This window comes from Prionailurus viverrinus, chromosome D4 (genome assembly GCF_022837055.1).
Source record: "Prionailurus viverrinus isolate Anna chromosome D4, UM_Priviv_1.0, whole genome shotgun sequence".
In the NCBI taxonomy this organism is placed as follows: Eukaryota; Metazoa; Chordata; class Mammalia; order Carnivora; family Felidae; genus Prionailurus; species Prionailurus viverrinus.
Genome location: NC_062573.1, coordinates 11,115,338 through 11,137,072, shown reverse-complemented (window position 1 = coordinate 11,137,072; position 21,735 = coordinate 11,115,338). Strand labels below are relative to the sequence as shown.

At 47.0% G+C, this 21,735-nt stretch overlaps 1 protein-coding gene across 4 annotated transcripts in view; it reads right to left on the bottom strand.

The window, feature by feature from the left end:
* ASTN2 (astrotactin 2) overlaps window positions 1-21,735 on the bottom strand; it is an 876,392-nt gene that overhangs the window by 548,615 nt on the left and 306,042 nt on the right. The gene's annotated exons all lie outside the window — the stretch shown is intronic.

Below are 21,735 nucleotides of genomic sequence, written 5' to 3'. Positions count from 1 at the left end.
CTTTCTCTTTAGGATACATGAAAGCAGCCGAGAGGATTGTTTTCCCGAGAGCTTTTTGGCTGCCCTGAGCGTGTCAAGGGACTTTGCTGTTTCTAATTATCTCCCTTTATGTTCAGGCCGAGACTTGTTAATACAATAAACTGGCGTCTCCAGGATGCGCTCACAACACAGAAACATCTCAAGGTGTTTTACAAGCAGAAGATCATGTTAAATCAAATCAAATACCAATTAAAGATTAACAGCAGTGTTAGAGAGCTGTTACCACGGTCCAGCCAGGGCCACTGGGACGGCCGGTGTTTCCTCCAAGCTGCTGTGGTCCGGCTCCTGTCCAGATTGCTATTTTGGGATCTACTGGGCAAAAGAGTCTTTGCTTGAGTCCCAAGGCCCCAGAATATCAACATTGAAAAGATGTTAAATATCATCTCAGTTGAGCCCTGCTGTTTCAAATGGGGAAACTGAGGTCAAGGAAAAGCATCACCCTGCAAGAATCCAAGCTCCCTGAGACACTCCAAAGAGCCCCCTGTCATTGACTGAGAACCCCACCTGGCTGATTTCTAACATCTATGAACCTTTTCTCTGCTTCCTGCTTGCAAGTGGTTGAGCTGTAGCCCCCAAAAGATCTGTCCATCTCGCAATGCAATCTTATTTGGGAAAAGGGTCTTTGCAGATGCATTTAAGTTCAGGATCTCAAGATGAGATCATCCTGGATTTAGGATAGGCCCTAGATCCAATGACTCAGATCCTTAAAAGAGAAAGACAAAGGGAGACATGAGACCTTAAGAGGAGAAGGCCACGTGAAGACAGAGGCAGAGATTGGGGTGATGTGGCCACAAGGCGGCCGGCAGCCACCAGAAGATGGGACTGAGGCAGGGAACAGGTTCTCTGTCAGAGCTTCCAGAAGAAATGCATTTGGCCAACACCTTGCGTTCAGACTCGTGGCCTCCAGAACTAGGGAAGAACAAGTTTTTGTTGCTGTAAGCCACCAACTCTGAGGTAATCTGTTACAGCAGCCTCAGGAGACTGGTATCTGCCTCCACCTGGAATGTCATTTCCTTGCCTCTTCCATATGGTGAGTAGCTACTTTTCTCTTAAGGTCCAGTTGTAATATTGATACCAGCCTGTGTGGAAGCCTTCCTGACTTAGCCTCCATCTAGAACTGGTCCCACCTTCCTTGGTCTCCCCCAGTATATACACCCATAATGTTCCTCTGAGTGTGTGTAATTCATTATTTTAGTTACCAGTCCCTTTCCTCTACCAGATTCTGGGTTTGTCTAGAACTCGGGGCACATGTTAGTCAGTGCCAGGCTCAAAAACCATCATGCCCATACAAGCGTTTAGGAAATGTTAGTCGAGTTAGTGTGAGCACAAATGAATGACTTAATCCTTGTTCTCTTCCTTCCTTTCCAATTATCGAAACCCATACCCACTGCATCTCTGTGGGTATTGGGAGCCTTAACCTCCCCCACCCCCTAACTTGAAGGCTTTGAAAACATAAACTTAGAGATTTTCAGGCCCAGACACGAGGCAGTATAATGTCAAAGATGTAAGTGCCAGCTTTGGGGTCAAACACACTTAAGCATATGCCCTGCCTCTACCACTTGCTGGCAAGGAACTTCATCTTTCTGAACTTCAGAGCCCTCACCTTGAAAATGAAGATAAAATATTAAGTTAATGCAAGTAATCTGAGCGACAACCCCTTTTGAACGTACCATCATCCCTGTTTTACAGATTACGACCTTGAATCCCAGAGAAGTTAATTGTTCGGAGTGGCATAGGCAAAAAGGGCCATGGCAAGATTTGAACTTAGGACAGTGAAATCCATGCTCTTCAACAACACACTGTACAGAATCCCAGGGCTCCCAACCACCACATCAAGATTCCCCGAATCCATCTGCTGGAGTAATAAAAAAATTTTCTATTGTTTCCAAAAATGAAGCGTCCCCAGAATAGCACACATCCCTGAATTTATCTTGTTCAGTCTTCAGGCTCCTTGGGAGGCCTCTAAATCCGCATGTAATACAGTCTCCCGAGTCTCAGCTGGTTTGAGACACTGTGAATCGTAATGCCAGCAGTATGAAAACAAATGCCTTCTGCCCAAACCATCGTCTTTCAATTACAGATCACTCTCTCCATTTGGAAGCACTTCCCTTTGCATGCAGACATCTTGCAGTCTGGCACGAGTTAGAAACGAGAAGAGACAGAGAGAGGAGACCCGGGAGAGTTCGGATGGGGGGATACGAGACAGGGAGAGCAGAAGGGGAAAGGCATCAACATGAACGGGTGCTCAGAGTTCATCTAGCTCAGGACCCTGGTTGCACAGTCCCGGGGCCTGCCTCTCGTGGGTCTAGGGGCTGGTGTCCAAGGGTGGATCCTGAGTCGTGCAGTATGGTAACACAGATACAGTCCAACTTAAAACAACAACAACAACAACAACAACAACAAGTGGATGAAACTAGGGTACAGAGAAGTTAAACAGCTTCACCACCCCATCAGCAAGGTAACAGCAGGGCCAGGAATTCTGACTTCTGATCCAGTTCTCTGTAGCATATGGAGGGTCAGTATCCAAAGTGAAAACAGAGGTGTATATGGGGATGCCTGGGTAGCTCAGTCAGTTAAGCCACCGACTCTTGATTTCGGCTCAGGTCATGATATCATGGTTCATGAGTTCGAGCCCCACATGGGGGCTCTGTGCTGTCAGTGTGGAGCCTGCTTGGCATTCTCTCTCTCCCTCTCTCTCTCTCTCTCTCTCTCTCTCTCTCACTCTCTGTCCCTCCCTCCACTCTCTCTTTCAAAAGCAAATATTTTCAAAGATAGAGGTATGGACCAAGGGGGTTTTGCAGGGATGGCAAAACAGAGTTAAGACTTAAAAGATGGAAAATGAGAGGAAGGAGAGATAGAGAGATGGAAATGGAACAAGAGACATCTACAAAGGAGGAGAGCTGGGGAGGATGAAGACAGGGGCAGAGAAGAGGTGAGAGAATGGGGAAAGCCAAAGATGACAGTGCAGGAAAAGTTCCAACAGAATGGGTCTGACAGTGGCTCCGTCGCCCTCTGATGACGATGCTTGAGCACATCCCCTGCATGGGTGTGTGTGGGTCCCAGGCCTCTGTGACACTACCTGGCTGACCTCGCCCTGGGCCCCCAGCCCAGCTTCCCTGCCTCAGGGGGCGCCTTCCTCTCTACTCTCCCTTTTCTCTGCTCTACTCTGGATGCAGCTGGATTCACTTCACCTACTCCTTTAAGACCTCCTCTCCTTCAGGAACTTCTCCTCTCCCCTCTGCCTGCTGCCTACCCTCCAGCCTCTCCTCTGTGTTTCCGTGACACCCCAGTACCCCCGATCATGTTGTTTATCACGCTGGACTTTAAATCTCTGTTTTAATGTCACCCTCCCTCTCTGAGGAGACTTAGTCTCCCAGGGCCAGGAACTCGGTTTGACCCATCTTACCTCTTACACACATCTTACACACTCAGGGGCTGACTGGTGAAAGCCTGGCTGGTGAATGCGTGATTGGAGAAACCACGCTTTCTCTCTGGCGAGTGACAAATTACGTCTACGGCCACTGGGGGGCGCTCTTGGGTAACGCCAGCCACGGACCCCGGCGGGGGGTGGCGACACGGAGCAGAACTATTCTCTACCAAACACCTCCACAAAATAGAGTAAGGCAAGAGTAATTCAAAACTGGAGATCCTTCCAGACTTCACCAGAGGAGGCTAGAACAAAGCCTGCCCTGGTGGATGAAAGACTAAAATGAAAGTCAGAGGAGAGGGTCTCCAGTCTGTGGAACTGGTTAGCTCTGTGGCCTGGGGAAGTCACTCATCACCCAAGGGCAACTGTTCCTGCCATTCGCACAAGCCCGGGTGATGGCCATTATTATCACCGCCCTCAGCCGTCAAGAATATAGTTGGACGAATGAGCATTAAAGCATTCCCATCTACCGGGGGTGGGGAAGACTTTAACAATACAAGAAGTGGGCTTATTAGGGATTCTTATTCCGGTTGGCAACACTGACTGCATGTCTACTGCATCGACCACGATTTCAGGCACTAGTGATGCAGGTGCGTGCAAGGGGAGCAGAGACACAGAACCAACCAGGGTTTTAAAAGAGACAAGGGCTTGGGGCGCCTGGGTGGCTCAGTTGGTTAAGCATCTGACTTCAGCTCAGGTCATGACCTCACAGTGCGTGAATTTGAGCCCCTGCTCAGAGCCTGGAACTTGCTTCAGGTTCTGAGACTCCCTCTCTCTCTGCCCCTCCCCCTCGCGTTCTCTCTCTCTCTCTCTCTCTCTCTCTCTCTCTCTCAAAAATAAATAAACATTAAAAAAAATTTAAAGCGATAAGGACTTGACAACAAAAGACATACAGGTATCATGCCGTGGTGCCATTCTGACCAGAGGGATCAGGGCAAGCTTCAGAAAGGTGGCGATACCCATTCTAGCCAGATCTAGAAGGAGTCAGGTGTCGTGAGACAGAGCTGGGTTGACACGGCACTCCAGGCTGATGCAAGAGCGCTGGCAAACACCGGTGAGGGAAGATGCCCAGGGTGTGTTGAAGGGGGTCCGAACAAGGGAGAGAACAGAAGTGAGGGCTCGAGAGGCAGGGTTGGCTAATACCGACGGCAGGTAAGAGTAGTGGGAATGGTAAATACTGACGCACACACACATACTCCCTCATACACGCGCGTGTGTAACTATAGCTATGCCTCGATCTCAACATGCAGTTTTGTTTCCACTTCACGAATGAAGAACAGGAAACACAGAGGGGTTAAGTACATGTCCCGGGTAAGTGAACAGTCACGCCGAGATCTACCCTAGGGTCTATCTCCAAAGGCAGTGCTTTCAAACGCTATGCTCCACCTCACCCAACGTTGGACTCAGAAGTGGAGAATTTATCACAGAGGCCAAGTGGGAGCCATTGAAGAAGTATGAGGGAGTGACACAATCTAACAAATGCTTTCAGAAGGTGACTCTGCTGCCACTTGTACCCCATCAGCTTTGGGTGCTTCCCACCTTCCTTTTGCTAATGAAGCCCCTTCGGGGGTGACGAGGGGTGGACATGGTCCATTTGTAGCAGTCCCCAAGTCTCCCCGGGGAGTGCAGGATGGGCCCAGCCCCTCTGACAAATGCTCCAGCCTCCCTTGGCCCCAGGGAGTGATTTATCAGAGCAGCGTCAGCACGCCTCTGCCCAGCAGCCTGTGATCCAAGGCTGGCGGCCCGGGCTGGGGTTTTTAATTAGCTGAGAGAGGGAAGAGTCAAGCCCTCTCAGATGGAAAGAAAGACACCAAGAAGACTCATAAATCTAGAACCAAGGATCCATCGACTGGAGTCTGGCAGTGGTAGGAGAGGCGAGGGGAGGGGGCCCAGGGGAGAGGGAGGGACAGGCTGGCTCTCTTTTTCTCTCTGTCACAGTCTCCCTTACTTTCAGGTCCAGGTACCACAGAGAGGATGGGGATCTATACCGCCATTTACATAGGAATCTCTGGGCTGCACCTGCTTCCAGAGTGGCTGTATGACCAGTCAGGGAACCTCATTTCTAGTTCCCCATCTACTGGAGTTGCTGTGTGATCTGAGGCAAAAACTGCAACAGACAAGCCTGCAGACCTTGCAGTAAGACAGGAGCTTCGATCTCTAACCTCTAATCCTCCCTACAACTGTGACATGGGCAAGCTGCTTTCCCTCTTTGTGCCTCAGTTTCCCCATTTATAAAACCACGATAAGACCTTGTAGTGTAAGGATTAAATGAGATAATGGGGGTGCCTGGGTGGCTCAGTTGGTTAAGCATCCGACTTCAGCTCAGGCCACGATCTCATGGTTTGTGGGTTCGAGCCCCACGTCGGGCTCTGCGCTGACAGGTCAGAGCCTGGAGCCTGCTTCGGATTCTGTGTCTCCCCCTCTCTCTGCCACTCCCCCAACTCATGCTCTGTCTCTGTCTTTCAAAAATAAATAAATGTTAAAAAAATTTTTAAAAACTGAGATAATTCAGGCAAAATGCTCGACCTGCAATGGATGCTCAATAAATAACAGCTATTTTACAAACAAACTAATAAATAACAAGTATTTTAAAATTTCTTTTCCTCCCTCTGGGCCTCAGTTTCCCCATATGTAAAATGCAAAGTTGTGCTGCATGACGTATATGGGCTTTTTCTTTTTTTCTAGCACTGCTTTCCTCTGTGCATTTTTAGCTGGATCTAAGAAGGCCTGTGTGTGAGGAGAAACAATATTCTTCCCATATCTAAATTTGAGGGGCCAGGGGTCCCTTAGAAAAAGGTTGCAAATTTACTTTTTGCTGGTGTCCAGAAGACAGGGCAGGGGCTAACCGGCATAGAAACCTTGACCGATGCACATTTCACACCCACATAAGCGAGACAATTCTAAGAGCCAGAGTTATTGGCTGCCTCATCAGTGAGTGAGCTCCCCATCTCTGGAGGAATGCAAGCAAAAGATGGGCAATAGTCTGGGGTGAATGGTCTAAAAGAAATTTAAACTTTGAATGGGGGGGCAGGCTTTTTCCTTTAAGGTCTTCACTAGCACTGAAAATATCACAGCCTAATGCTTAGGGGTGATATTAACTTACTGTGTAGTTTCTCACTTAATTCTTGCCACCCAGCAAGATAGGCAAGTGTATTCACACTCCTACTTTATAGATTGGAGACCCAAGATGCAAAATAGTTCAGCTGCTTGCTCAAGGTTGCACCCAGATTGAAGGAGACAGAGCAAGAATAGAAGTTCTGGTGAATCAAACTCTTAAACTCCTTTCTTCATGTTACACAGCCGGCCTCCCATCTCTGATTCTACACCTGATGGCAGAGCCCCAGCCTAGTTCATATTGATTGCAGCTGTCCCTTCCTTCCTCCCCAGCCCCTGTCTCTGTCCCCCGCCTGCTCCTCCACATGTATTTACGCTGGGCTGCCTGGTAACAAACGGCTCGTTACCATGCGGAAGGCGACAGCCGGGCGATTAGTGAAATTTGTTACCCGTGCGTCTCTGAACAAAATTAAATTAAAAGTGCTGCTTCGCTGTCAAGATAAGGGCCAAGCTGCTGAGATAATTTTTCACTCTCAAACACTCAATTACCCAGTGAGGTTGGATCAGATACAATCAAAGGGGGAAAAAAAAGAAAAAAAAAGAAAGAGAAAAAAATAGAGAGAGAGGCAGGACCTCCAAGAACAGATGTAAGAGTTGTTATCACTCACTCTGGCCAGGGATGTTAAAGAGGCTGTTGCCATGGTGATGGGGTTGGACCACATGAGACAGGTAGGTGGGTGTGGCCTGCGACTACATCCTGCAATAAAGGAGATGCTCTCCATCCCCATTGTCCTTGCCTTAGGCCAGATGGTATCATTTTTCACTTGAATTATTCCAACAGTCTCCTACCTGATCTCCCTCACCCTTCTTACCTCCCCCATCCAGTTAGAGTGACCTTTCTACCACACAAATCTGAAAACATCACTCCTTTGTTGAAATCCTGTGATGGCTTCTCATTGTCATCCCGATGAAGTCCAAGTCATGTAGCCAGTGTCACCTCTAGCTCTCTCTCTCTCCTCAAACTTGATATTTCAACGAAATGAACCAGACATATCCCTCCCTCTCCATGTCCTCCTTCCCCCTTTCCTTCCTTCCTTCCTTCCTTCCTTCCTTCCTTCCTTCCTTCTTTTTCAACAGGGATTCTTTTGTGGGCCTATAGTATGCCAGGTATTCTGCTCAATCTCACTCAATTCCCAGTTCCCTCTGTCGGGGATAATCTTCTACCTTCTTTCAATCAAGAATACCATCTTGTTCCTCAAAACTCAGCCTGGGAATTTCCCATGCCTGCGTGTCTATCAGGATTCCACTAAGCTGATCAGGTGCTCTTCCCCTGTGCCAGCATGGAATTCACTACTGTCTCCTCCTCCATCACAGTGCTTTCCACACTCCAGTGTCATGGTCTACTGGACTGTCTCCACCTACCGAGACTGAGAGACCCGCAAAGGCGAAGTCTGTGCTTCACTTATCTGTGTACCTCCTGAGCCCACTGAGCGGGCTTCCAGGAAGAATCTTGTAAACTGAAATCACCGTGGACTTAAATGGTGAGATGCCTGTTGTAGGTCTCTTCTGGAGATTGGAGAAGCCTCTTTCCTCCTTGTTTTTGGTTCTTTACCATCCTTCCTTTATGTGTCAGTTTTGCTCCTCTGGAGAGCCATCCTTGACATATGGACCCTATATCTCAAGACTACCACTCCAAACCTCCTCAGTCATTAGCACATAGCTTACACTACATCATCTTTCTTTTGTTAAAAGAACAAAAACAAGAAAAAATTACTTTGCAATTAGAATCACAGGTTGCAGAGCCAAGGGCACCATAGAAGTATAATCTATTTTGCTAAAGAGAGACTGAAGCCACAGATTTTGATTGATCTAGTAATCCTCATTATTTCTTACTACCTCTGCAATCTTGAAAATACCTTCAGGGCAAGGATCACCAGTCTTACCCATCTTTGATGTAGTTCCCTAAGCTCTCAATGAGGGCTGCACCTGGAGAGCTTCCATAAAATATTGGAGATGCCCAGGCATCTATCAAATCAAACTTTGGGGTGAAGTCCAAATGTAAGTATTTGTTTCTCAAGCTCACATATGCTTCCTATGTACATAGGGATATGAACCATGCTAAGAAGGAAAAGTAACCTTTACTCAAAACGTCATTCAAGGACAGAATACAAGGAGATCATTCTCATGGTCTATGACTCCTTCCACCTGGATCTTTAGTTTTGATTCTTCTTTATCCTCTTTTATTTTTACTCCACTAGGTAAAGATGAAATACTTTCATGCCTCCAGGGGTCCCAAGAGCAGGCACACTATGGTTTAAATGAATAGCAAAAGAGGGGTGGACAACACTTTTCAAGACTTCAAATCAATTTAAACACTTCTGCATTCAGCTGACCTAGCTACTGAGATACATTCTCCTAGTGTATAAAGTGAAGTGGGAAGACCTGAGGCTACCATCTACCCATCACTTACCACCTGCCACAGACTGCACGGGGTGCTTTCCTTGTACTATTTCTTTTCAACCTCAAACTCATTGTTAGCGGAAGGAACGATGCATATGCCATTACACAGTGAGGAAAGCAGGAGCAAATAGGTTAGAATGACCTTCCCAAGGTCATTCTGCCAAGACTCATAACTGCCTGAGTTTGGCTCCAAAGACCAGAAATTAAACATAGTACACTGGGCTACCTCCAGCAAGTGTACGTACCTCAAACCCCTTGTGGGGACAGACAAGGTATAAATGATAAACAGAAGGATAAAGAAATACATACATATATAATGTATGGTGATTCACCCACATGTTTTTTAAATAAATTGTTCTGTTTGTCCTCGAAAGTAATTATCATGGTTTATAAATTCCGCCCTTCTTAAAAAATCATTCTTCACAATTATCTTGTTGCATAATATTCCATCGAGTTGATACATCATAATTTACTTAGCCATTCCCCTATTGTTGGATACTCAAGCTCATTCTAATTTGTCAATGTTACAGATTATGCTACACTGACTATCTTCAGGTTCACAGCATCATGAAAAATGGGTAGTGTCATGGAAAAAATATGGTCATGATAAAATGTCAAGTAAAAAAACGAAGTGCAAAAGTGTGTGTCGATTATAGTTACAATGATGAGAAAGAATATATATGTAAATGAAGATGGGGAAAAATGAAATAACCTCTTTGTTCTAGAAGGTTCTTGCTAGTTTCTGTTTTTCTATTTTCCTCTAGTATTGTTATTATTAATTTATATTGGTGAAAAAAAGTAAAAGAAATAAGCATGTCATCCACAGTGGGATTAAAACATCTTAGTCCTCAGAGTGAAGAGGTGAACTTAGAGGTCAGTGGTCTGACTTATTCTGGGGACAGCAACCAGAGAAAGAGCTTCTGAAAGGCTGGAACCATGTCTTATTAACCCATGATTCATAAGAAAGCCATACTGTTCCTGATCTACAGTGGCCGTTAAGTGATAAAAGGATAGAATTTCAGATCTTGAAGAAGCCTCAGATATAATTTATTCAAACACCACGTCCCAGCTGAATAGATGAAACGCCAAAAAGACTTGCCCAAGGTTCCCCCAAAATTTGAGTGCAAGAGCTAGAGTTAATGCCATGTTTTCTAAAATCTACTCTAATTAGAAGAAGCAGATGGTTAGCAAATTCACTCCATGGAAGCCACGGAAGAAAAGTCCCTCATCAGTCCCAACACAGGATGGGTTTGACACACTGACCTGGGGTACCGTAAAGTGCCATGCATGTTGAGTTAGTTACAGATCTCCCTCGGATCCCTAGGTCCTGCAGCCTTTAAGATGTTGTCATGACAAATGTCTCTGACCTGAGGCATCTGCTTCCTTCCCAGGCAGCGTTAAGTGGTTTGACTATACCTGGGACATTGAGAGAAGAACACTTTCAAACCTGGGTCCATGATTGAGGGACACATTCTGGGCCTCCTTCTGGTCTACACCCTCTCCTAGGATTGTCTCCTCCTGCCATGCCTTCATTTACCACCTGATGGGAATTCTAAATCCAAAATGGCCCCAAGATTCTCACCCCCTGAACACACCGTGCATTCCCCTCCTCTTGAATGTGGGTGAGACCATGAATATGATGGGATAATACTCTATGATTAAGTGCAGGGATTTTTCAGATGTAATTAAGGTCCCAAATAAGTTGACTACAAGTTGATCATAAAGGAATTTATCCTGGATGGGTCTGACCAAATCAAATGAGCCCTTAAAAGAGGCATTGAAGGAAGAGCATCTAAGAGATGTCCTCCTGCCTTGAAGAAGCCAACAGTCATGCTGTGAACAGCCCCCATGGGGCTACAAGAAAGGTCCTGATGGGGTCCTCTAAGACCTGAGAGGGTCCATGACTGACAGCAGCAGCAAAACAGGCACGTCAGTCATACAGCAACAGGAAATGAATTCTGCCAAGAACCACACCACGTGCGTTTGAAAGGGGGCCCCGAGCCTCAGCGGAGACTGAAGCCCCAGTTGACTCCCTGATTTGAGACCCTGAGCAGAGAACCCAGTTGTGACATGACTGGACTTCTAACCTACAGAACCGCTGTGAGATAATCAACGTGTGTTCTTTGGAGCCGCTATGTTTGTGGCAGTTCATTACACAGAAAGAGAAAGTTAATACACAGCCACAGAGTGCTGGGCCTCTCTCTTCTCTCAGCGAGTGCTCTCCTGCACTCAGAGACGGCCGGCATCTCTATCGGGTAGTCCTACAGGCACCTGAGAGGCAGCGGCTCTCACACCAAGCTTACCCCTTCTCTCCTAAAGGTCTGCTGCTCCGCCCTTCCCCAGCGCTATGATTCTCTCTCCAGCCCCTAAGCCAGAATCGGATGCTCATCCTCAGCAATCCTCTATGGCTCACCTTCTTGGAGCCAGACAGTCATTGGGCTCTAACTTTGTTTCCACCTGTTCCTGACAGGCAGCCCTTCCCAGGTGCTCTCTTTCTACCTCAACAGCCTCCTAACTGGTCTACCTCCTCTAGTCTGCCCTCCTAATGGCACTTCCTCCACTGTGGAGAGAGTGATAGGCTTAAAACAGAAATAGGATGATGGCTCTCTCTTCTTCAAAAGCCTTCTTGGGCTCCCCATTTCACATACGTTCAAGCGCAAGCTCTCTCTGGCTCATGAGGAGATGCGTTCATGGTCAGCCCCCATGCATGCATCCCTCAGGTTAGCAGCTTTAATGTTAGTTCTTCAAAGATGCCTATCATCAATTTCCCCATTATTTTAGTTCCCTCTGTCTTTTCTTGTTCAAAGGCACTTCTACCCATTGGAAATGATATATTAATGTATGTATTTATTTGTGAAATACTTCTCTTCCTTCCCTTTTCACCCTTGCAAGACTGCAAGACTGATGAGAGGAGTCACATCATTGGTCTATTTGTTATGATATACCTGGTCCTTACCATAGACTCTCAGCAGAATTAGGTATTTAGCAAAATATTAGTTGATCAAGGGAATGGATAAAAATGAATGAACTTGGTATTCAATGTCTTTCTTGATCCACTCCCAGCCTTTTTTCTCACTATCTTCATTCATATACCTTATACTCCAGTGACACACAATTCCACTTAGTAATCATAAATCCTGAAAAGTGGGATTATCGGCTTCATTTTTGAGAGGAAGAAACCGAGGCCTGGAAAGTAAATCAATTTGTCGAAGATCACCCAAAGTAAGAGCCGGGGACTAAATAAGGTCACGCGTGCAAGCATCTTGCAATGTGCTTGACACATAGCGGGCGATCTTGACTGGTAGGTTTCACCTCTTTATCTGGGAAAGAATTTTTGCAAGGTAAGAGAATCCTGGCCGTCCCGCAGGATTGCAAAAAAGGGGGATGACAGAGTGTTCATGCTTGGGGCGGGAGGCAGAGAGTTGCAATCTCTCAGTGTAAGGAACAGGGGGGAAAATCCTGCTGAGCCTAGTTGAAAAACAAGAAAGCGAGAGAGACTGATTATTCCTTCTCGCTAGTGTAAGCAACTAAAAACGACATGTTTGCTTTATCGCCTTTGGTCTCCCATTTGATTCCTGACAGGCGTCTCCCTCCCTTCGATGCAGGGCTGGGCTGTCAGGTGCTGAGCTGGTTGGCATCGCAAAGGAGGAGGAGAACTGAGAACAGTTTAAACAATATTTCAGGGACCATCTCAGGCTTAGGGAGGAGTTTTTGAAGTTGTCTGCCTCCTTCATTGCATTCAAGGAACCCTCATTTGCCAACATTGCTTGATGTTTCTGCAGGTTGGAGAGAGGTAGTCTGGGTGGAATCTTTAAGAGGAAAAGAAAACCCAACAACAACAGCAACAACAACCAAAACAAAACAAAACAAAAACAACCCAATGTCTATTTCCTCTGAGGTTTGAGGGGAGGGAGAAAAGAGAGACATCAGACAGTGGGATTTTTAGCCCTTAACTATTCTGAATACATAATCTTCTCTTCTCTAATGTCTCAATAAATGGGGCCAAATGCAAGTGTAGATCAAAGCTAGGTTTCTGCATTCGACTGTTCTTTCAGTAAGAGAAATCCAAACTCCCAGTCTCATCTCTCCATGAGGGCAACTGGAATCTCTCCAGATGGTCTGCATAAGCTACTGGAACCATCTAGAGAAAGGTATCCACTTACTGCAAACCACACACAGCTACCTACCAGACCGAGAGTTGTGATAAGAGGGAAGATCTTCCTAGAGGCTAATACCGGGGTGTGGTGACAACAGACTTTGGAACCAACCAAAATGGGATTCAAGCTTCAGACCCGCAAGGCCATTTTGATTCTGTGACCTTGGAGAGGTCACTCTGTCTGCTGTTAGTTTCATTCTTTTACATATAACACAAGGACAATAACTGATCACGTAGGAAGTTTAGTGACTAGGCAATAGACTTGGCACCAAAGCAGCATTTAATGAATGGTTTCGATAGACTGCTACTCCTCTTATAACTGTTACTCGAGCTCCTGGCTTGGGAAAGGGGGGATACACTCAATGGGGGCCCAATGGGGGCCCAATGCCAGAAGAGGAACAGGGATGTGCTGGGGGCTAATGTGTCAAGGAACGCATAGTTTTCTCAACTCTGGATGAAAGTTAGAATCTGGAAAGGATTTTATACCAATACCTGTACCCCTGGACCAGGCAATCCCATGTAATGGGCCTGAGATAAGTATACGTAACTGGTGTTTTAAAAAGCTTTCCAAGTGATTCAGAGGTTTAGTTTGGCCATAAAACTACCCAATTCCAACAGTCCTTACCACACAGCTGAGGACAGCTGTCCTGCTGTTGGCTCTAACACGACCCAGGTTTCAGGACTCACTCCAGAGCGTCCAAGCTTCTACTTAGACCCTAAATACCCAGTCTCCCCAGCTGACCCTGTCATCTATTTCTGAAAAGAGATCCGGTGCACAGAGCCTTGGACTTTGTGGCTTCCTTTGTCCTATTCTCAGTGCACGGAGTGGTCCTAGGGTAAATTCTGGATTGCTCAGACTATGTCTAGACAATGGTTGTGCACCCCAGCCTGCAGCTAAATTCTTCCTTCTTACTGACAGGTTCTTCTCAGTGGTGTGATGGTAAACGCTTAACAATGAGCTCTCCAAGGAGGAAGGGGAAGCTTCCATTACTGTGTTTGCCAGTTTCCATGGTGTGAATACATCCACTGCAGCTGATGATAAGCTACCGAAGCGACATCACTCAGAGCAGAATTGGGAATGAAAAGCACAGTAGGCTCTTACAAATCGGTCTGGGTTGGTTCCAATGTAGCAGTGGAAGTTCTATCTTATGTTTTCCTACTGGGACCAAATACCAGGACTCCCACTGCTGGTGGTGCCCTGGGAAGGCTGGTCCCTATGGGCACCACTTTTGTCCTCCATATTGAACTACTTCTCAGTTCCTGAGTTGGTTCCGACCACTCTTATTCATGGTCCTAGCTCTTCCCAGGGCAGATGGCCATGGAGGACTTAGAGTTGACGCCAGGAAGTTGTCCTGGATCCGATCAGCAGGCTTTGTGCACCAGCAAGGACATAGGTATCTGCCTCTTGTCTCTAGCACATGCCTTGTTCTAGGTACTGCGGTACATGTCTCACGCATTACCTCAATCACCTAATGGTCTGGTCAGATTTTAAAACCAAACCACTTAAGTGCAAATCCCAGCTCTCCTTACTCCGTGGTAGTCTAGATCTCAGCTTCCTTATCTGTAAAATGAAGATGAAAATAATCCCATCGACGGTACTCTTCCAAAGCATGTGGGGTGACGCATATAAAGAGCACAGACAGGTGTAGAGAAAGTTCAGTACATCACATACTGTGCTTCCTGTCTTGTCCTCTTCCTCCCTCCTGGTTGTCTACTTTTCTGTCACGGACACTCAGAATAGTATTACCAACATGAACTTAGAGAGCATCCAGTTTTACCTCCTTGGTTGACAGAAAGGAACCAGAGGCTCAAAGTCTTGGTCAGTTCTCATAAACAAACACCTGGGATTGGAACCTTCCAGTAGTCATGGCACTTTGTTGTGCTTGGTGCTTCCTCCCTCCGTTCTTGTCTCCATCTTTCCCACCCAGCTCACCCAGCACCCTTGCTCCCTGGCTTTCCACCCTGTCCTAACCTGCCCCGGTTTTCCCCATCCCCATGTTGAGGCCCTGGGATCACCAGATAAGCCTACTTCTGCTGGCATGCCCTCACCTGTGGGCCCCCAGGTAACCTTTTGTCATGCTGTCTTCTGTACGAGTTCCTGCTCCTGGGGAGGAGCAGACCAGATGGGTCAATGAGGATGGGGGAAATAAGGACTTTGGAGCCCTGCTTCTCTGTCCCCTCCATACCAGGACCACCATTCCCTCCCTCCACAGCTTGGGTACTGGATCACTCTTTCAAGGTCACTCTAGATACAAAGGCTTAGAAAATGATTAAATACCTATCCACCAATCTTTGGTGTTTACCCTTTTCTGAGTAGAAGGTCCTAGTAGGGTGCCCTGCAGGCTAGCTTAAAGCATCCTGCAGGTGTGCCTGTGGAAGAGGCTGACCTCAGGCAAGGCACAAGGATGCAAAGGCAAAACCCATATTGCAACGTCCCCAAGAGGTCAGCCCAAGCAAATTCATGTTCTTACTGAAAAGGTGTAGTCTTTTTTTTTTCTAGAAGCAAAACCAATGGGCAGGTCAACACATTGGGAAAAAAAGGCCATGAAACCATGTGTGTCTGAGGCACTCATTTTGCTGTGCTTAACTGGTTACCATTTAATGAACGGTGATCACAAGGCAGGCACACCCAGCTAAGTATGTCCTGTGCACACATGATCTCCTTTAACCTTCACACCAAGCTTAAGGAAGAACAGAAGGACTAATACTAGACTGATCCTCCTTAACCAAGGACAAATTGAGGCTCAGAGAAGGAAAGTGCCTTTCCCTAAGCCACACAGCTAGGAAACAGCAGACCAAGGGCTTGGACCCCTGCCTGCTGTTTCTGAAGCCAAGAATTAGCCTAGAAGGACAACTGTTGACTTAATACTTTGGTCTGGAAATAATTTCAAACTGATGGAAAAGCTGCAAGTATAAGAACATCCGTATGCCCTTTGCCCAGATTTCCCTGCTGTTAAAATTTTGTCCCATTTGCTTTGCCAGTTGAAAAGGCAAACACTGTCACCTTGGGGAGAAGGCTTCCCTTCCCTGAGCCTTTGTTTCTGTATACATAAAATGGAACGAGTCCTTTCTTTAGGAGTGAAAAAAATCCTGTGCTCTGAAAGGAAACAGTGGCTAAAAGATGGGGTGGCTCCTGTCTATTTCTCTGGCCCATGTGCCATTATTCCCCAAACCACAGACCCGGGCTCTTCCCAGTGCCTGCTATCGCTCCCATTTGTGCCCCCCTTCCCCAGAGCACCACGTAGCCTCTCCCCTCATAACGGGAAGGTACTGATCTGTCAAACTTTCATGCCACCCCATTCCCACTTCCCAGAGTCTCTGCTCCACCCTGGCATCCTCCCCTTCTATTTCAGGATGGTCTCCTACCCTCAATCCCCAAAGGCCTTGATTTCTGCACATATGGCTTGAATTTTCCCTTACCTGTCCTCTTCCCTTAGGAGAGGATTAATCCATGTTTGCATGTGCGTGCATGCAGGCAGGGAAAATCAAAAAGAAAAATTCACATATCCATACAGTTTAGCAGATTCAAGAGTTCTTATCACTCACAGAACATCTCAGTTTAAGAATCACAGAATTAAGGGGCGCCTGGGTGGCTCAGTCAGTTAAGCATCTGACTTCGGCTCAGGTCATGATCTTGCAGTCTGTGGGTTCGAGCCCCGTGTTGGGCTTTGTGCTGACAGCTCAGAGCCTGGAGCCTGCTTTGGATTCCGTGTCTGCCCCTCTCCTGTTTCCCTGTTTGTGTTTGCTCTGTCTCTCAAAAATAAACAAACATTAAAAAATTAATAAAAAAGAATCACAGAATTAAAACTACCAACTAAAACAAAGATGTAGGCAAAAGCAGGGGCAGGCAGCCATGCTCTGGTTCTCTCTGCTGGGGAACTGATTGGCAAAGCTTAGAAGAAAGTGCATGAGATTGGGAAGAAGAAAATGTGGGTTTCTGAAACTGGCTGGGCAACCAGCTAATGAGAAGACCAAAGTCCAGAGAGGGAGAGATAGTAGCCCAAGGCCACAGGGCCAACCGCACAGAGCTGGGCTGGGAGGCCCCTGCCGGGTGCTTGCACTGTTGGAACCATCCAGCAGCTGTAGCTGCTTTGTCTGCTGCTCAGCACTGTGCCTGGGGCTGGACAGGCCATCTGCACTTCTCATCTGGCCCTTCAATTATACACTAGCTTATCCTGATCAGCACTGCTTCTCTGTGTGAACTGCATCACCCCCTAGGAGATTATAACCACCTTGAGGCTTGCAGCCTAGGCCCCATTTCCCACAATGCCCAGCATCACGCTTAGTAAGGTTGTTTGTTTCATAAATATAAGTTAGACTCGAATGAGCTTCAGAGTTGGTAACATGAGGCATAAATACTGTTGTTTGACAGATAGGAAAACTGAGGCTTCAAGAAGACATGTGCTTGGGAAGGGTCACTAAGTGAGTCAGTGGTAGGGGTACAGACTTCAATACGTATCTCCTAACTCTGGGTCCACTGTCCTTCCGAGTGTCATCTCTGGTTAATAAAGGTGAAATTCTGCCCAGTGGGAACCTATCATATCCAGCTACTTCATTAGTTAATCCTGTGGGGTACAGTCAGAATTGTCATACCCCAAACAAGTGATGGATTGAATGATTATTTATTTGACCATACACAGACCTCTGTGCTTGATAAATAGGCTCCTTTAGGCAGCAAGCTCATGCAGGATAGGAGATCAGATTCATTACACAAAGCATTCTGAGATTTCACTCAAGTGTCCTGGACCAGTCCTGCAAGTGAGGGCCACCTATATGATGTGGGGGTTTTAGGGTAGGGGTGAGCAAACTGTGAGCTACAGGTGAAATCTGGACCAGCATCTGATTTTGGACATAAAATTCCTTAGGACACACGTATATTCATGCATTTATGTGTTATCTTTGGAAGCTTTCAAGGTACTGGAGCAGAGTTGAATAGTTTCAAAAGTAACTGCATGGCCTGCAAGGTGAAAAGGTTTATGAATTGGCCATTGATGAAAGGTTGCTGACTCTTGATTCAGGAAATCTCACCAGACACACACACATCTTGGTCTCTCAGTCCCTATTCCTCAGGTTCTTTGTCCCTCTTCCTGTCTGCCCACTCACCATATTGATTACTACTGTTCTCTGCTTATGGGTTCCACCTGGTTCTCCCAGACGCCTTTGAATGGCAGTCCCAGGGCCCTTACAAAAAACCAGAGCCTCAAGGAAGCCAGGGTGGAATCTCAGACTATCATAAATCTCCTTTCCAGTCGCTCCTAGTGACAAAAATGAAATTTCAGCTGACTTAATTTTGGGTTTGGGATGTTTCCAAGGAAAGGGGAATTTTGGGAGAAAGGAAAAAAATTCGGAGTCCTGGAACCTCCCATCTCTGGACTTGCACTCTGGGAGACAGGTGTCAACAGCTCTATTTTACATGGAAGGCGATGCCGCTCACCCCATGGCCACACCAAGGGGATGAGGTAAAGGCAGGATTCACAGCCAGGTGTAGCTGACTCTAGCACCTTCTACATCGACATGCTAGAGAGAGACTAGGTAAGAAAACCCCATTAGATGTTCCCTCTCTCCTACCATCCCATGCCTTCTCTCGACCATTAGCTCTAGGTGTATCCTTCTCTGCTGGGGAACCTCCTGAACTTGTCACATCCCTTCAGATTGCACACACTCCAACCATGCTCAAAGAATCAGGCAGAGTGGGTTTTCAACCTCAGGAGTTAGGCCCTCCTCCCCACTACCTGGCATGTCCTTCCCTGGAGGCCTTGAAGTACAAGAGCTGGGCAGCGCTGAGGCCTCATTCCTGCTCACCAGGGGCAGACCCTTTTCTTGCACGTGGAAATGGAGTGAGCAAAGACAAGAGAGGCTGACAGAAAAGCAGCATCCACCCTGGGCACTTATAATAATCCAGACCCTGGGCCAAAAATTTCTTTCATTCATTCGTTAGTCGATCATCCAAATATATTAAGCTGGTGCCCACCCCAGATCCATCCCCGTGTTAGGTGCTGGGGATGGGAAGGTAAGTACAGATGGCAATGTGCCTCTCCTTGGGGTGCTTCCAGCTCCGTGGAGGATACAGACATCACCCAGAGAACACACTGGTAAATAGAATATTAGAGTGGGGATGAAGTCTGCAGGGTAAGCACGCAGGAGCTACCACGTAAGGAAACAGCAATCAGGCATGGGATGACACAGCGGAAGGCATACCATTTAAGTCGAGATGTCACAGCGAGTCCAAGGGTGACGCGGGGGGTGGCTGTTCCAGGAAAGTTCTGGTGGGACAGATGTGGGAGTGCTGGAGAAGAGGCCTGGGTAGCAGGAGGACACAGAGCCCGGGGTAAATGGGCGGCCAACCACTCAACACATTCATCCGAAACGCAGAAGGAAGGACTGAAGGCTTCTTAGCCAGAGAAGCAACATGATCCCTACTTACATTTTCAAAATGATCACTCTGGCTGCAGGGTTGAGAAGGGACTGGAAGACACTAAGTGACATGGTTGAGAAGGGATTTTAGCTGTTTTCAAGCAAAGGATGGAGGTGATACCAACTGGGATGAAGGTGATAAAGAGGGGAGAGCTTGCTGCTGGGGGTTGTAGTTATAAAGATGTTCAGGCTCCTATTTAATCCTCACACTTACCCCAAGAGGGCGCTATCACTACCTCATTTCAAACCAAGAATACCAGTGGCGGTTCAGTTTAGCCTCAGAGTCTTGATTTCAGCTCAGGTCATGATCCCGGGGTCCTGGGAAGGGAGGGAGGAAAGGAGGAAAAGAGATAAGAAGTGCGGGATAGAGGAAAGGGGGAAGAAAGAAGGAAGGAAGAATCCCCCAGGAAACAGCTGGAGAAGAGAGGGGAGAAAGTGGTGGGGAAAGGGGCAAGAGAGGAAGAGATAATAAGGAGAGAAGAAGAAACAGAGAAAATAGAAGAGAACAAAGGAAAGACGGAGGGATGAAGAGAAGGAAGCCTGGAGACACGAAGGAGGGAAGAAGAGAGGAAAAGGGGAGAACAAGAAAAGAGAAACAGAAATTAAACAAGCAGGCAAGCAAGCCAGCCCAGGACACTGAGAAGGAAGAGGAAGACACAGTGGAAGCCAGAGGCAGAGGGAGAAGGGCTCGCCATCTGTGGACACGCAGAGGGACAGAGTGGCAGCCGTCTGCTGGCAGGAGAGGCCAGGAAGGAAGGTAGGAGAGGATGCATCCCAGCCGTGTCCTCCCCACCCTGGAAACACAGCCTGGCCTTCCGCAGTACATGGAGGCATTGGGCCAAACTATTTTATCTCCAATCCAGTGGCTCACATTTGCTTTTCTTTTTAAAGTTTAACTCCGATTTACAAGGGGCGTGCTCTGTGATGGATGTTTTTCCAGTTAGTTGTAAACAGCAGAGGAGACCTGCAGTTTACCAGTCCTGCAGAGGAGACCCACTGACTTCCCCAGCCCTCGTTCTGGCTGCTGGACTGGGGGAGGGAGAAGACGGGTCAAGAATATCATCCATCACCAACTCCAAAATCCCCAACACAGCAAGATACCAGTGAGCCAAGGCTCGGGAAGGGGTGAGAGGCAGGCCTGATTATTCCAAGGCTGAGAAACCTTCCAAGCTGATGTGTCAGAAGAGATACTCCCCACACAGGGCCTGTTCAATGAAAGGTGCCAGGGTACGGGACATAAGGAAACCAACAATGAGGGCTGAACTCACATTACTAATATCTACCTAAGCAGGTGCCATGACAAATTTTTTCTGTACTTAACCAAAATTCATCTCTAGGTCAATGAAGGCCATTTCACAGATGAGAAAACTGAGGTATAGGGAAGGTAGATACCTGCCTAAGAGCAAAATTTGCCCAGAGAAGCTACGTGACCCATGATCTTTGAATGTCCACCATGCATGCGTGGAATGTACGCAAACTGTTTCACGATGGAGATTCCTTCCCTCTTCCCTACCCTGGGTCCTTCTTCAGCCCACTTTGGTGCAGAGGTGAGAGGGCCACATGCCTTGATTAGTTGCCAGAGGACCCCTGCTTCTTCCTGGGCCTGGTCCAAGCCCCTGGATCGCTCCTTAATCACAAGCATGGATTACAGGCCTATGCCCCTCTGTTCTCTTCCAAGATTGCAACCTTGAACTTGCTATTTCCCCATCATTATAAAACACTCAGGGATGAGGAATTACATTCACAGGTGAAATACGCTCTATTCTCCCCTCAGGAGTATGTGTAACCATCAAAGAACAGTGGACCTCAGTATCAAGGTTGTCGCCCTTTCTGGAGTGCCGCTTCTGCATCTGACGTCTCCTTACCTTTAGTGTCACTGAGAGAAATAATGATGCATCAATACGATTTCATCTGTTGAAGACACAGTCCAGATAGTCAAAAGGAGTCCTCTTTATAGGAACCAACTACAGAACTTTCTCTCTGGTCCTGGATGTCAGGTAAAGAGAATTTCCTGAACAAATGGTTCTAGCCCATAGACCCTGCACATTTTATTGCTGAGTATGTTTCCTTCTGGACTTTGATTGCTAAATCTCTACATTAAATTGCCAGCTCCTTCTAGGAACTACACAACACAGGATGGCATAGATCACCTTGCATCGATCTAACCTGGGTTTGAATCATTTTC